Below are 17,364 nucleotides of genomic sequence, written 5' to 3' on the forward strand. Positions count from 1 at the left end.
CCTTGAGACGTGTTTTAATTCCACATATTCGAATTTCTTGAGCAACCTATTTGCTATGACAAAGTACATGATCAAATTTTCTTTGATGCATTTGTATTCCTTTGTCAGTTGTTTAATGACCGATTCAGAGTCTCCTTTAATTTCGACTCTGGTTGCCCCCAATTCTAACAAAGCTTCAAGTCCAGCGATTAATGCTTCGTATTCAGCTTCGTTGTTGGAGCATAAAGGGCCTTCGATTTTATACTTAAGCTTTGTTGGAATTCCATCAGGAGAAATTATTAGTATTCCAACTCCGGTTCCCTCTCTATGAGTCGAACCATCGAAATATAACTTCCAAGGCTTTAGATCCACATACTGTTGATGACTCTCAACTACTGCATGGTCGACAATGAAATCTGACACAATTTGACCTTTCATCGCCTTGAGAGGCTGAAGTATCAGTGAATATTCAGTAAGGGCTAAAGCCCATTTACCAATTCGACTATGCAATATTGGCTTAGATAACATATGTTTAATAACATCACAATGAGACGAAACATAAACATCAACTGGCTTTATATAATACTTAAGTTTGATACAAGAGAAATACAAGCAAAGGCAGAGTTTTTCTATCGCGGTATATCTAGTCTCTACATCATTGAGTACTCTACTTAAGTAATAAATGGCTCTTTCGATGCCATTTTCATCTTCTTGTGCCAACATGCTGCCTATTGTTTTATCTGAAGCTGAAATGTATAGGCGCATGTGTTTCTTCCCATTTGGGGGAGATAGAATTGGTGGATGAATCAAGTATTGCTTGATTTTATCAAAAGCTTCTTGATGTTCAGCACGCCATTCAAATTTTCCCTGCTTAAGCCGTAGTAGAGGTGAGAAAGCTTGCGTGCGTCCACTCAAATTAGAGATAAATCTTCTTAAGAAGTTTATCTTTCCCAATAAAGATTGCAGTTCTTTCTTCGTGGATGGAGACTTGGTTTCCATTATAGCTTTCGTCTTATTTTGGTTGATTTCTATCCCTTTCTTGTGGACTACGAAACCCAAGAAATCACTTGCCTGCACAAAGAAAGCACATTTGAGGGGATTCATCTTCAGGCCATGTTTCCTCATTCTTTCGAGTGATTGGCCCAGATGATCGAGATGACTGATATCTGTAACACCCTTCTAAAACCCCCACGGAAAATATAATAAAAATTCAGAGTAAACATGAAATACAAGGATGTCACAACTTCTTTAACATAAAATACTATAGTCATTTGTCATGCCACACGAGGAACCATTTAACATAAATACAATTCATGTTCAACACAGCGGATTATAATTCATAACATTGCATAATCATCATCATTCATGCAAGTTCTCTAATACAATTATAAACAACAAAGACCGACATAATAATTCGTCTCTAAACTAGCGTTCCCCAGTGTTACAATCAGAGCATGACTCGACACGAACTAAGGGCTAGCCTATAAGCTATCTTCACCCAATCAAGACGCCGCTACATCCTTAATCTGAAATCATCAAAGTAAGGGTGAGTTTCATTCGAATTAATAAGCATTATGCAATCATAAGCAATAAAATCTCATAGTAATTATCATCCACTCAATCATACATATAATCAGAATTATTACAACAAGTAAACATCAATCCAACCATATTGGCCATCGGCCCACAACTCATCAATTATACCAATGATCAAGTTATATTAACAACATATTCTTAATACATCAATCATATAAACACACCAAGGCATAACACTGAATTCCATCCAATCATGTTATAACCAATGCATATGATTAAACTGACACTATGCATGTGGTACCATACATGGGATATACCCATCCAACTGATATCCTCATCACTGAGATACAGTTTAACCAGCACCGATTCCACACACAGGGAATCATGCTCACCAAATATCCAGCACCGATTCCACACACTGGGAATCATGCTCACCATTTTGTCCAGCACCGATTCCACACACTGGGAATCATGCTCACCATTTTATCCAGCACCGATTCCACACACTGGGAATCATGCTCACCATTTTGTCCAGCACCGATTCCACACACTGGGAATCATGCTCACCATTTTGATCCACTTTCATCACCGGGATCCATCACCAAAAATGTATGCCAATGAATGCAACATATAACATGCTTACAACATCACCAATCCGATGTAACACATCGTCTCATTATCATCACCAAATCATCACCAATAAGCATGTATATATTCTTAGCATTCATACAAACATATCACACATACATTCACCACAGTTCACATGTTAATATTAAAAGTATATTAACATTCATAAATCATCAATCATCACCACGTTCATGCATCGTTACATCTAACCTCATTGCACACAATGTAACCAATTATCAAACAACCCAACAAAATAATCACAAAACATGTATTCATTTACGACATGTTATAAACCAACATCACCCAATGAATATCACAATCTCATCACCAATACAGAACATGCATCAATAGTCATGTATATAAGCACATATACATATACTATCTTTCAATTCATTAATAATTAAATCGAGTTTAAAAAGTAAAGTTGGATATTGTCCATTTTATCAATTCATCAGATAAAGCATCTCATTAGCTTCGCAACGCCCAAAACGGCACATAAATCGGATACTCAGATCAAAAGTTATGAGTTTTCAAAGATAAAACATTTTTAGAAAAATGCTGCAGGAACGGGGTTGTCCCTACGTGGGAACCGGTTCCTGGCAGCTTCAAAGTCTCGTCTCTGGTTTTTACTATGGGGAACCGGGTTGTCCCTACATGGGAACCGGTTCCCAGCTACCCAGAACCCATATTTCTCTGTTTTTACAAGGGGGAACCGGTTCGTCCCACATGGGAACCGGTTCCTACGTACCTGCACAGCAAAAATCACCATTTTGACAGCATTTACCATATCACAATACCCCAATTTCAGGTACATACGAACATACACACAATTATCATTGTTTTTCACACAATTACACATTTCAAACAAGTTATTGACATGTATTAACATCATATATCACAAGTATCAACAAAATCATGTCAATTCATACGAGATTATCAAAACCTAACAAAATTCCCAAACCCGACACGTACGATTGAACTAGACAACAATCCTAATCAATCATACTACCTACAATCACATAAGGAATACTAACCCGAAGAATCCCCCCTTACCTCAGAGTCGAATCTTCGAAGTTCTTCTCCCCCTTTGGCTCTTCTCACTTTCACGTGTTCTCCTTTTCCAAAATCTGCTTCTACTGCTTCTGCTTCCTCTTTTTCCCAAATTCCTTATTTTATGAAAAATAAAATAAAATATTATAATGGGCTTGCTTAGTCAACACCCCCTCTTCTGCTAATCACCACTCTAGGCCCAAATGCCAATATCTCATCATTTTCCATATAATTCAACCAAATACTAAATTATCTCTAATTAATAATTTAATTTCCAATTAAATTAAAATTAGAAAATATGGGGTGTTACAACTCTCCCCCACTAAAATAGTTTTCGTCCTCGAAAACATACTTCCAGTGAATAGTTCCAAATAGAAGTCCTCCATCTGACTCTCCTATTCTCAATTAACACTTTCTTAGTCGAACCTCCAAGTTCATCTGACATAACCAACATAAGCATGTCTCATGCATTCAATTCAGTTCTTACGTTGCATTTGACCATTTCCAAGGTATACCACTCGCTATAGCTCCAACGGTTAACAGCAATGAAACTTCGAGGTGTGATCCATACAATACACTCAATAACTGAATAATACAATTACACAATCCATGGTATGTTCACAACTGATCAACACTGTAGTAATGGATTCCATTTACCCATGTACTAACCTTAGGCACATTCTTCCAATTGAGCGATAAAGTAATACTTACATTCTTTACCAACTGCTTCCTTCAAGAACCCAATACTCATATTTCTATACCATTGAATTCCAATTGTCTGGCCCCTCTTAGGTCACACCAGAATTACCCAATATGCTACATTCTGTCATTGCAACCATCATTATCAATTAGACTTCTAGGTTATACCCAACTCTGGCCCTCTTTACTCATTCGTTCAAGAATCATTCTTTACCATCCATGGTTCTAACTCACCACTCGTCAATACTTACTCGCACTCAAAAACAAATTCCTGATTTACTTCATCTATTAAACATTCCAACTATGGAAATGAGTGCACATCAGTAGTTATAATTACATAGCTCATCATCCTCAATATACCATTGCTTACAAGATAGCTCAACTGAGTCCCACTCTCCACTAAGAATGAAATCAACTTCGTCCTTCGTAGAGTATAATCCTTCATTTCAATTAGAAATCCACACAATACCTTACAACATCATAAGATTATTATAGCATCATGTAATATCAATTCTTCTTCTTAACTTCTCCGAATACCTACTCGTTAACTACGTACAACCGTAATAGGATATCCATCATCTCGGCAATTATTCAAAAGGTCATAATCCTTTGGCACGACATCCTTACGTCCACGAGATTCTAAACCCAACATATAGATAAACACATATTCTCCATGTAGAACCCCGACATATTAATTCTGACTGCTCACGAGTAGCACTCATAACACCACTTTACATCATACTTTCGCTGTACGACTACGACTACTCGTCTTAAGTCACCGTCCAATGCTTTGCACTCCTTCATATTCACTTCTTCTTAATTTTCCACAATATGGTGAGTGGTCATTCTCACATCTCAGCATTCATCACATCTTATACCATTAAGGTAACAAGCAATCTTATACTATCTTTATAATTCCGCCTATTATCAACAAGAGATTAAGGGTGATCAAGTCCTCAATTTGTCAATAGATAGCCGACAATCATATTTAAGCATAGACCGTTGTTACTACATAATAGCGTCTTTTCCGAGTTTGCACCCAAATTCATCAACATTGTCATAGTCTAATAATTCTCTACGGTGTCCTTCTTCTAGAATATTCTTTTTCAACTCGGTAACATCTGAAACACAACCTACTTGTTCTAGACCTCATTACACCATCCTCGTCAATTCTGAATTCACCGTCTTTACCTTTGTAATTCAAGGTCGACTTATCGATCAACTCAACATCAGCTTTCTGACTTTCTCTAATCTCGTCTAGAATATCGTTAGTCAGTTTCAGTATACCCAATCTAGCATTAGTAGGAGCACCTTCACATACCAAACTTAATTCTCTGAATTGTTCAATTAAATCCAACTCTTTCACCATCAGCATCGACATTTTTAGAGGCAACCTCGAACCATACAAATAATGTCACTGCAACATCAAAACAAAACCATGGCTGCCAATTCTAAATCATGAGTCAGATAATTCCTTTCCTGCGCTTTTGATCGTCCGACGCATAAGTTACTATTTACTGGTTTTACATCAATACACCATCCAAACCCATCAACGACGCATCACAATATACCACAAATGGTTCCAAAGTCTATTTCACTTTTCCTAATGATTCCTTCATCACTCAAATCCATCAATATTTAAATCATCTTTATCCGCTTATTTATTAAGGACATATTCTACTCGACTTCGTTCCGAACAATCGCGGTAATAAGCATTCCTATTTCAACACTAGTCTAGCCTCTTTATCCAACATCATAATATCTCCTCATAGGACCACTCTACTGTATTTATAACTCTTCCACAAGTTATAACATAATCTCACCTCTTCATGGGTTCAAACCGTACATTAATCCGACACTCAGAGCTCAAGACATGACTTTTCTAATTGTTATCCAAAAATGCAACACCGACGCCATGCTGCGACACTCTATAGGATATCTCCAGAACTCCTCAATTGGAACACCTATTCCTAAAATTGCTTCACAACAAGCCTTCTCATTATTCTTTCAATCCGTTCAACTCTGACGCCGTAGTCTCGTGCGGTACCAACGAACAAGTCTAGTTCTAAGGACATGTGTAACCGTAACTTCACCTCTTTCTAACATCATCCTGACACAATTAAATATGTTACAGCTGCTGCAACCATTTTTATAACAAAGTTCATCTCGTTAGCTTTCCGGCGCTTCAAACGGAACTCAAATCGGGTGTCTAGAACTCCAGTTATGAATTTTCGAAGTTTCATAACGATTCAGCAATCTTCCTGCGATTTGCTTACGAAAATTCTGCTCCAAAACTCATCCTCTTCGAATTAATCTCATTATTAACATCATCTTATCACATCTCTTCACTTCCAAACTTCTTATAACTTAAACAACACATTTCATCGCTGAAGTTCGATTTCTGCAACATCCTGAAACCAAATTCATGTACGCCATCATCAACCTTCTTATCCTTGAGATCATATTCGTCTCTTTGCATTAATCGCACTTCAAAACTTTCTCAACAACATCGATAACCTCTACTATCATCTCAATTAATTACTAGTAATCCTACGACAAGGTCTACTACAATACTTCCTTTAACCACTGCTTCAACAGCGACCTTTCACATAGGGCTACTCATACAACAACATCGCAGTACGTCAGTAGCACTTGAAGCATCACAACTTCCAAATTCCATTTCTCAGAAATAACCATCATCTACTCCGAAACACCCCGACTGAACAACAACCACGGTCTTCAGTCCATGTCACCTTCGCTTCAGAAAACAATAACTCCACACTCTTGTACTACTGCCCTACGCATCACTCTAACATCTTGCATCTGAGACATATCCGAGAAGCATGACTTCTCCCCCACTACTTTCAATCCCACTTCTGCAAGCAAACCGTTAGAACACACTGGGTACCGACAGTGTTTCTCACACATGTCGCATACCGACAGGAATTAACAACAAGACTCTGGTCACAAGGACCGACTATGCTCTGATACCACTATTGTAACACCCTTCTAAAACCCCCACGGAAAATATAATAAAAATTCAGAGTAAACATGAAATACAAGGATGTCACAACTTCTTTAACATAAAATACTATAGTCATTTGTCATGCCACACGAGGAACCATTTAACATAAATACAATTCATGTTCAACACAGCGGATTATAATTCATAACATTGCATAATCATCATCATTCATGCAAGTTCTCTAATACAATTATAAACAACAAAGACCGACATAATAATTCGTCTCTAAACTAGCGTTCCCCAGTGTTACAATCAGAGCATGACTCGACACGAACTAAGGGCTAGCCTATAAGCTATCTTCACCCAATCAAGACGCCGCTACATCCTTAATCTGAAATCATCAAAGTAAGGGTGAGTTTCATTCGAATTAATAAGCATTATGCAATCATAAGCAATAAAATCTCATAGTAATTATCATCCACTCAATCATACATATAATCAGAATTATTACAACAAGTAAACATCAATCCAACCATATTGGCCATCGGCCCACAACTCATCAATTATACCAATGATCAAGTTATATTAACAACATATTCTTAATACATCAATCATATAAACACACCAAGGCATAACACTGAATTCCATCCAATCATGTTATAACCAATGCATATGATTAAACTGACACTATGCATGTGGTACCATACATGGGATATACCCATCCAACTGATATCCTCATCACTGAGATACAGTTTAACCAGCACCGATTCCACACACAGGGAATCATGCTCACCAAATATCCAGCACCGATTCCACACACTGGGAATCATGCTCACCATTTTGTCCAGCACCGATTCCACACACTGGGAATCATGCTCACCATTTTATCCAGCACCGATTCCACACACTGGGAATCATGCTCACCATTTTGTCCAGCACCGATTCCACACACTGGGAATCATGCTCACCATTTTGATCCACTTTCATCACCGGGATCCATCACCAAAAATGTATGCCAATGAATGCAACATATAACATGCTTACAACATCACCAATCCGATGTAACACATCGTCTCATTATCATCACCAAATCATCACCAATAAGCATGTATATATTCTTAGCATTCATACAAACATATCACACATACATTCACCACAGTTCACATGTTAATATTAAAAGTATATTAACATTCATAAATCATCAATCATCACCACGTTCATGCATCGTTACATCTAACCTCATTGCACACAATGTAACCAATTATCAAACAACCCAACAAAATAATCACAAAACATGTATTCATTTACGACATGTTATAAACCAACATCACCCAATGAATATCACAATCTCATCACCAATACAGAACATGCATCAATAGTCATGTATATAAGCACATATACATATACTATCTTTCAATTCATTAATAATTAAATCGAGTTTAAAAAGTAAAGTTGGATATTGTCCATTTTATCAATTCATCAGATAAAGCATCTCATTAGCTTCGCAACGCCCAAAACGGCACATAAATCGGATACTCAGATCAAAAGTTATGAGTTTTCAAAGATAAAACATTTTTAGAAAAATGCTGCAGGAACGGGGTTGTCCCTACGTGGGAACCGGTTCCTGGCAGCTTCAAAGTCTCGTCTCTGGTTTTTACTATGGGGAACCGGGTTGTCCCTACATGGGAACCGGTTCCCAGCTACCCAGAACCCATATTTCTCTGTTTTTACAAGGGGGAACCGGTTCGTCCCACATGGGAACCGGTTCCTACGTACCTGCACAGCAAAAATCACCATTTTGACAGCATTTACCATATCACAATACCCCAATTTCAGGTACATACGAACATACACACAATTATCATTGTTTTTCACACAATTACACATTTCAAACAAGTTATTGACATGTATTAACATCATATATCACAAGTATCAACAAAATCATGTCAATTCATACGAGATTATCAAAACCTAACAAAATTCCCAAACCCGACACGTACGATTGAACTAGACAACAATCCTAATCAATCATACTACCTACAATCACATAAGGAATACTAACCCGAAGAATCCCCCCTTACCTCAGAGTCGAATCTTCGAAGTTCTTCTCCCCCTTTGGCTCTTCTCACTTTCACGTGTTCTCCTTTTCCAAAATCTGCTTCTACTGCTTCTGCTTCCTCTTTTTCCCAAATTCCTTATTTTATGAAAAATAAAATAAAATATTATAATGGGCTTGCTTAGTCAACACCCCCTCTTCTGCTAATCACCACTCTAGGCCCAAATGCCAATATCTCATCATTTTCCATATAATTCAACCAAATACTAAATTATCTCTAATTAATAATTTAATTTCCAATTAAATTAAAATTAGAAAATATGGGGTGTTACAATATCTGAGGTAGACTTTACTACAATGTCATCTATATATACTTGCATGAATGTTTCTATAAAGTCATGGAATATAGAATTCATTGCTCTTTGATAGGTTGCCCCGGCATTTTTTTAAACCAAAAGGCATTACGACCCATTCGTAAGTACCTATTGCCCCTGGGCAACGAAATGCCGTTTTGGATACATCATCTTCTGCAATAAAGATCTGATTGTATCCAGAATATCCATCCAACATGCTCAAATACTCGAAGCCTGCGGCTGAGTCTACTAGCATTTCTGCCACAGGCATGGGATATTCATCTTTAGGAGTGGCTGCATTGAGATCACGAAAATCTATGCATACTCTTAATGAACCATTCTTTTTAATTACAGGTACTATATTAGCAATCCATTCAACATACCTTGTAGTTTGGATGAACTTGCAACGTAGAAGCCTTTCGACCTCTGCTTTAATCTTTGAATGAATATCCGGCGCGAACCTCCTGGGAGTCTGCTTTATAGGTTTCTTCCCTTCTTTTATTGGTAATTTTAGTTCGACCAAATCTCTTCCTAGCCCAGGCATCTCATCGTAATCCCAAGCAAAACAATCTTTGTTTTCTTTTAACATTTTGATGACCGTCGCTTTTAGTGCTGGTTTTAGTTTCGCGTTGATGTACGTTATCCTCTTTTGACCTTCGTCTCCAAGATTTACTTCTTCGAGTGGGTCTTGGGCTAACATCTTCATATTTGATGCCATTGGGTCCTTTTCAAATCCCAGAGGCTCTTCATCGTAAATTGCATCTAACCTCTGACTCGATTCCTCTCCTATGATCTCTTCGACTTGAACTGGATCTCCAAGGGATTTAGAACTCGTATGTATCTCTGGATCTGTCACTTCTTTTTTGGTTAGAACTGTGTTAATCATTACATTTGATAATTCGGCTTCGAGAGCCTCCTTTCTTTTGTTCTCGGCTATGTTAGTTACCAATTTGTGTAAATATCTTAGGTAATTTTTGGTAACTCTCAAGTCTTTTTGTGGTTAATAGTAGTATTTTATTGTCATTTGGTATATATTTATTCTTATATTTATATTATTGTTGAATAGTTCTTATCTTTGCAATCTATGTTGGATTTTGTAGTTTTTATAGATAATTGGAAGCTGGGACCATGGAAAAAAGCACTTTGAAGATGTTCCAAGACCAAAGCCTAGGATTGCTGAAAAGAGGTAGCGCGCTAAGCGGGGTTGAGCCCGCTAAGCGCGCTTTTGAAGAAAAGAAGGAAGTTCTGGCAGAGAGTTCCGCGCTAAGCGAGGTCTGGAGCCCGCTTAGCGCGGTTGGGCGGTTTGAGCAATTATTGATAGCGCGCTTAGCGGGCTGCACCGCGCTAAGCGCGGTCTGCGAAACTTTGTTTATTTGTTTATGGGCCAGATCACTTTTGAAAGAGGTTGGAGATATTTTAGAGAGAAACAAGAGCAAAATACACTGTAGCAAATATAGAGTTGAAGATTGGAAGCCTTGATCGTCGATTAATCGCCATTTGATGCTTGTTGATCTTCATCCTTACCTTCTTGTGCAAGCTACCATTCTCATGGATAGCTAAACCACTTTTGTATCAAGATAAGATGTAATCTTCCTAGCCTTTTGTATGTTTTTCTTGTGAATATATGTGTATGAACAAGTGATGATCAATATAGATGGTTTAGTTTGTTATTAAAGCTTTTCCTTTGGTATAAATGTTTGAGACATCAATGTTTGTATCTAGACTTAACTAATCATCTTTCAAACTATAAGTTGCAGACATGGATTTAGAGTTTGATGTTTACTAGGTATCGGTCCTTAAAACGTTATTTGTATTGTTTAAACGGTGGAGAAATCGTCGGTTAAACACTACGGTAAATCTAACTATATCGTTGCGGACACGGACGATATAGGTGTCGATACGTAATTATATTGATCGTTAGCAAGTTCATAAGCATCTATTTATAAGGAGACATACAAATTTAGGTCGATGAAATCGAATCTTGATACATATTCTTTAACTTAGAACTTTCATTAATTTACTCTTTGCTACTAAAAGAATTGAATGATCTTTTGCAAACCTAAAACTAAAGTAACATTAACTCAAGACAAAATAGGCTATAGAACGGCGGTGATATCGCAATAATCCCTGTGGAGACGATAATATCGAAAAGTACACCACAATACTCTTTCAACAAAATGGCGCCGTTGCCGGGGATTGTTGTTTAGATATTGCAAGCATTGCAATAGTTGGTTTTGTATTGAGTCTTATAATTAATATCTTGTTTCTAAATTTATTTTCCTTGTGTTTGTTAATTTGCTTGGTTAGTTTTTCAGATTACAGTTTATGCGAGGACGTGTACCTGCAGATCAACTCCTTTTTGATCCTGAGATTGAGAGGACTGCTCGTAGAGAGAATAGCAAAACTCGTAGGAGGAGACAACTAGCTAGGGAAAGAAGACAGCAACAAGAGGCATCTTCTTCTTCAACTCCTGTTGAAAACTTGGTTGAGGAAGAAATGGCTGCGGATCCACCACCTCGAGGGCCATGTGTTAACAGCCCTCGTCTCAATGCACAATTTGCTCGTGATCAGGCCAATGGAAGAAACTCCGAAATGAAGACGGGGTTACTTCAATTATTATACCAAAATCCGTTCACAGGGGCAGATCACGAGGATCCATTTACTCATCTAACAAAGTTCTACGAGATTGCCGGAACAATTGGTGCTCCGGAAGACCAAGAAGAACAGGTGTTCAGGAGACTTTTTCCTCATTCCTTAATTGGAAAAGCTAAGGAATGGTACCTTGATCAACCTAATAATGTCATGACAAATTGGAACGAGTTAGAAGAGAAGTTCTTGGATCGGTTCTTTCCTCACAATAGGTTCATGGAAGCGAAAACTTCTATTGCGGTGTTCTCTCAAGGTTCGAATGAATCTCTCAATGAAGCATGGGAGAGGTTCAAGTCCATGGTTAGAAAGTGCAAAGGTCATGGGTTTGATGAGTTGTCTCAAATCCATATCTTTAGAAATGGACTCCAACCTCAACCAAAAACTCTTTTAGATGCTACCGCGGGTGGTTCGTTGATGTCAAAAACTGCTGCAGAAGCGATTGCTATCATTGATAGAATGGCTTTGAATGATCATCAAGGGCAACACAACCGTAGTGCATTGCAAAGAAAACCGGGAGTTCTTGAATTGAATACTAGTGATGCAATACTTGCTCAAAACAAGTTATTGACTCAACAAGTAGAATTGCTCACTCAACAAATGTCAAAACTCCCTCAACAAATCAAAGAGATAAATGGGAGCCCTTCTAAAAATCAACATGTGATGTGTTGTGAATTGTGTAGGGGTGACCATCAAACTGGTTTTTGTCCTCCACCGGATGAAGAGGTGAATTATGTGTCTAATCCTAATCAAGGATATGGTGGAAGACAACAACAACAACCTTACAACAATAACCAAGGTTACCAACAAAGAGGTAATCAAGGTTATCAACAAGGATGGAGGCCGGAAGCGGGCCCATCGAATCGTCAAAATCCTTATCAAGGCGGTTACAATCAACAACCTCAACAAACAAAGCTTTCTATCGAGGACACTCTTAGCCAATTCATGCAATTGCAAATTGCAAGCCAAAAGAGTACGGATGCCGCAATTAAGAACCTTGAAACTCAAGTCGGGCAATTGTCAAAGCAACTTGCCGATCAAAACAAAGGTCCTTTTCCGGCTACTACACAAGAAAATCCTCGTGAGCATTGTAAGTCAATTCTAACTCGTAGCGGTAGAAATATTGATATGGGTGTAGGAGAAAAAGTTGAGGAAGAGATTGTTGAGAGTGAGAAAGATAGGGTGATTGAAGTAGAAAAAAATGTTGAGGGTGATTTAGTTGAAAATGAGAAAGAGAAAGAATTAGTGGAAAAAGAAACTCTTGAGAAAGTTGTAGAAAAAGAGAGAAAAAAATTGAGTGTGAGTGAAAAGGGAAAGAAGAAGGTGGATGATTCTATACAAGTGAAGAAATTACCTTACCCTCCCGGTCCGTCAAAGAAAGAAGATGCAAAGCACTATGCTCGGTTCTTGGACATTTTTAGCAAGTTGCAAATCAATGTTCCTTTTTCCGAGGCATTAGAGCAAATGCCGATGTATGCAAAATTCATCAAAGACATCATCACTAAGAAGAGAAGATTCTTGGATCCGGAGGTAGTAACGGTGAGCTCTTGTTGTAATGCGTTAATTCAACGCACTACTCCGATAAAATCAAATGATCCTGGGCGGGTAACCTTACCGGTGTCTATTGGAAATGTTCACATAGGCAAAGGTTTGGTAGATACCGGTTCTAGCATTAATTTGATCCCATTGTCTATGGTGAGAAGATTAGGAATCAATGATTTGAAGCCGACAAGAATGACGTTATCATTAGCAGATAAATCCACAGCTCATCCTCATGGAGTTGCGGAAGACTTGCTTGTCAAGGTTGACAAATTTTGGTATCCTGTTGATTTTATCGTCATAGACATGGAAGAAGATCCTGAGATTCCATTGATCTTAGGAAGGCCTTTTATGAAGACGGCCAGAATGATGATCGATATTGATGATGGCTTAATGAAATTAAGGTACCAAGATGAAGAATTATGTCTTGATCTCTTTGAAGCCATCAAGCATCCTAATGATGAGGATGATTGTTTTAGAATCGATGCTACCGAAAGGGCTATTATGAAAGTGGAGAATCAAATGTACTTGTCGAATCCTCTTGAGAAGACTTTAATGGAAGCTCTCGAAGTTCTCACCAAAGATCAAGAGAAGGAAATTGAAGATTGCTTGAGAAATTTAGAGGCTTGTGAGGAGATGAATCCATTTGAAACTCAAATTGAAGAGTTGAAGGATGAACCTAAAGTTGAAGAGCAAAAGGTGGAGTTGAATGTGTTACCATCTCACTTGAAATACGTGTTTCTCGGTGACAATTCTACTAAGCCGGTTATCATTAATAGTGGTTTGTCTAACAAGGAAGAGCATCGATTGAAGGAAGTGTTGACGAAGAATCAAGAAGCAATAGGATGGGTTTTATCCGACTTGAAGGGTATTAGTCCGGCCTATTGTATGCATAAGATTATGTTAGAAGATGATTTTCGGCCCGTGGCACAACCTCAAAGGCGATTGAATCCAACCATGAAAGAAGTTGTTAGAAAAGAGGTTGTGAAGTTATTAGAGGCGGGGATGATTTATCCCATCTCCGATAGTGAATGGGTGAGCCCGGTGCATGTGGTTCCTAAGAAGGGTGGATTGACAGTTGTGAGAAATGAGAAAAACGAGTTGATTCCTTCGAGAGCGGTGACTGGGTGGCGAATGTGTATTGATTATAGGAGGTTGAACCAAGCAACAAGAAAAGATCACTTTCCATTACCTTTTATGGATCAAATGTTAGAGAGGTTAGCCGGAAGAAATTTCTATTGTTTCTTGGATGGTTATTCGGGATACAATCAAATATCAGTGAATCCGGCGGACCACGAGAAAACTGCTTTTACATGTCCTTTTGGCGTTTTTGCATACCGAAGAATGCCATTTGGACTATGTAATGCTCCTGCAACATTTCAAAGGTGCATGCAAGCTATCTTCTCAGATTTGATCGAAAAAAGCATTGAGGTGTTCATGGATGATTTTTCTGTGTACGGGTCATCATTTGACTTGTGCTTGAAGAACCTTGATGTGGTGATGGCGAGATGCATTGAAACAAATTTGGTTCTCAACTGGGAGAAATGCACTTTCATGGTGACGGATGGGATTGTTCTTGGCCACAAGGTTTCTTCAAAGGGTCTTGAGGTCGATCCGGCAAAAATTGAAGTTATTGAAAAGCTTCCCCCTCCGGTGAATGTGAAAGGCATAAGGAGCTTTTTGGGACATGCTGGGTTCTATAGAAGATTCATCAAGGATTTCTCCAAGGTCGCAAAGCCTTTGAGTAATTTGCTCAACAAAGGTATGGAATTTAATTTTGATGAATCATGTCTAAAAGCTTTCCTAGAGCTTAAAGCAAATTTGACCACCACACCCATAATTGTCGCTCCTAATTGGTCGCTTGAGTTTGAACTCATGTGCGATGCGAGTGACTATGCGGTTGGTGCGGTCTTAGGCCAAAGGAAGAACAAACAATTCCATGCTATACATTATGCGAGCAAAGTTTTAAATGAGGCACAGGTTAACTATGCCACCACAGAAAAAGAATTGCTCGCAATTGTATTTGCATTGGAAAAGTTTCGTCCTTACCTCATTGGTTCTAAAGTTGTATGTTATACTGATCATGCCGCAATCAAATATCTTCTCACCAAGCCTGATTCAAAACAGAGGCTTATTCGGTGGATTCTTTTGCTTCAAGAATTCGATCTTGAAGTGAAAGATAAGAAAGGTACAGAAAATTTGATTGCGGATCATTTGTCTCGGTTAGTGAATACCGAGGTGACAAACAATGAAAAAGAGGTGAGGGAAGAATTCCCCGATGAAAAACTGTACATGGTACAAGAAGTTAGACCCTGGTTCGCAGATATGGCTAATCATAAAGCATCTGGCTGGATACCGGAGGATCTAACTTGGAATCAAAGAAAAAAGTTTTTAAACGATGCTAATTTTTATGTTTGGGACGATCCTCACTTGTTTAAGTTAAGTAGTGACAATCTTTTGAGAAGATGTGTCGCGGACGAGGAGGCAAAAAGCATTTTGTGGCATTGCCACAATTCGCCGTATGGTGGTCATTTTAATGGTTTGCGTACGGCCACAAAAGTCCTTCAATCGGGATTTTGGTGGCCTACTTTGTTCAAAGATGCTTACCACCATGTTGCCTCATGCGACAGTTGTCAAAGAACTGGTGGAATAGGGAAAAGAGAGGAAATGCCCCTCCAAAGTATTGTAGAAGTTGAGGTATTTGATTGTTGGGGTATTGACTTTGTTGGACCATTCCCTTCCTCAATGTCAAATGAATACATCTTGGTAGCTGTGGATTACGTGTCTAAGTGGGTGGAAGCGATTGCTTCACCCAAAGCGGATGGTAAGACCGTGATAAAGTTTTTGAAGAAAAATATATTTTCGCGGTTTGGCTCGCCAAGAGTATTAATTAGTGATGGTGGATCTCATTTCTGTAATGCTCCGCTTGAAAAAGTGTTGGAGCAATATGGAGTAAAGCACAAGGTAGCTACTCCATATCATCCACAAACTAATGGGCAAGTTGAGAGGACCAATCGAGAGATTAAGAGAATTCTTGAGAAAACTGTGTCTAGTTCTAGGAAGGATTGGTCAATGAAGCTTGATGAAACCTTGTGGGCGTATCGGACCGCTTTCAAAGCACCGATCGGTCTTACACCATTCCAAATGGTGTATGGTAAAAGCTGTCACCTTCCCGTAGAACTAGAACATAAGGCATATTGGGCCTTGAAGCTTTTGAATTTTGACCACAAGTTGTGTGGAGAGAGAAGAAAAATCCAACTTAATGAGTTGGAAGAGATGAGATTGCATGCCTATAAGTCTAATTCGATTTACAAGGAAAAGACCAAATTCTATCATGATAGTAAGGTTAGAATGAAGGACTTTAAGGTAGGGCAATTAGTTTTACTTTTCAATTCCCGGTTAAGACTTTTTCCGGGAAAGTTGAAGTCTAAATGGTCCGGACCGTTTTTGGTCAAAGAGGTTAGAAGCCATGGGGCTATTGTGATAGAGGACCAAAAATCAAAGCAAGAATGGGTAGTTAATGGTCAGAGGTTGAAGGTTTATCGAGGATGCGATTTTAATCGTGAAACTTGTGTTTTATCGTTTGGTGATCCTTGATTGCCTTTGACCGTCGAGCTGACCGACGTTAAACAAAGCGCTTATTGGGAGGCACCCCAATTTGTAAATATTCAGCTTGTTTTATGTGTTTTTTACCGTTTATGTTTTTTGCGTTCTGGTCGAGCCAAAATCAGTCTACCGGTAAAGTTACACTTGCTGGTAGAAGAAAAAATTTTCTGTGTTCTGTCAAGGGCGCTTAGCGCGCCACTAGCCCGCTTAGCGCGCTTTTGCAATTTTGGAACCCCAAGTTCCAGAGACTTGCGCGCTTAGCGCGCTTCAGAGCCCGCTTAGCGCGGGTTGGTTTTTCAGAAAAAAAA

At 38.6% G+C, this 17,364-nt stretch overlaps 1 long non-coding RNA gene across 1 annotated transcript; it reads right to left on the reverse strand.

Moving 5' to 3' along the window:
• Nucleotides 1-1,164: 1,164 nt before the first annotated feature.
• Nucleotides 1,165-9,027, reverse strand: LOC131595586 (uncharacterized). The gene is made up of 3 exons (XR_009281950.1): nt 8,938-9,027; nt 3,196-7,247; nt 1,165-1,505 (listed from the first exon to the last, which is right to left on the reverse strand). It is a non-coding gene; the product is annotated as an uncharacterized LOC131595586 (long non-coding RNA).
• Between the last annotated feature and the right edge of the window lie 8,337 nt (nt 9,028-17,364).

Source organism: Vicia villosa, linkage group LG4 (genome assembly GCF_029867415.1).
Source record: "Vicia villosa cultivar HV-30 ecotype Madison, WI linkage group LG4, Vvil1.0, whole genome shotgun sequence".
Classification (NCBI taxonomy): Eukaryota; Viridiplantae; Streptophyta; class Magnoliopsida; order Fabales; family Fabaceae; genus Vicia; species Vicia villosa.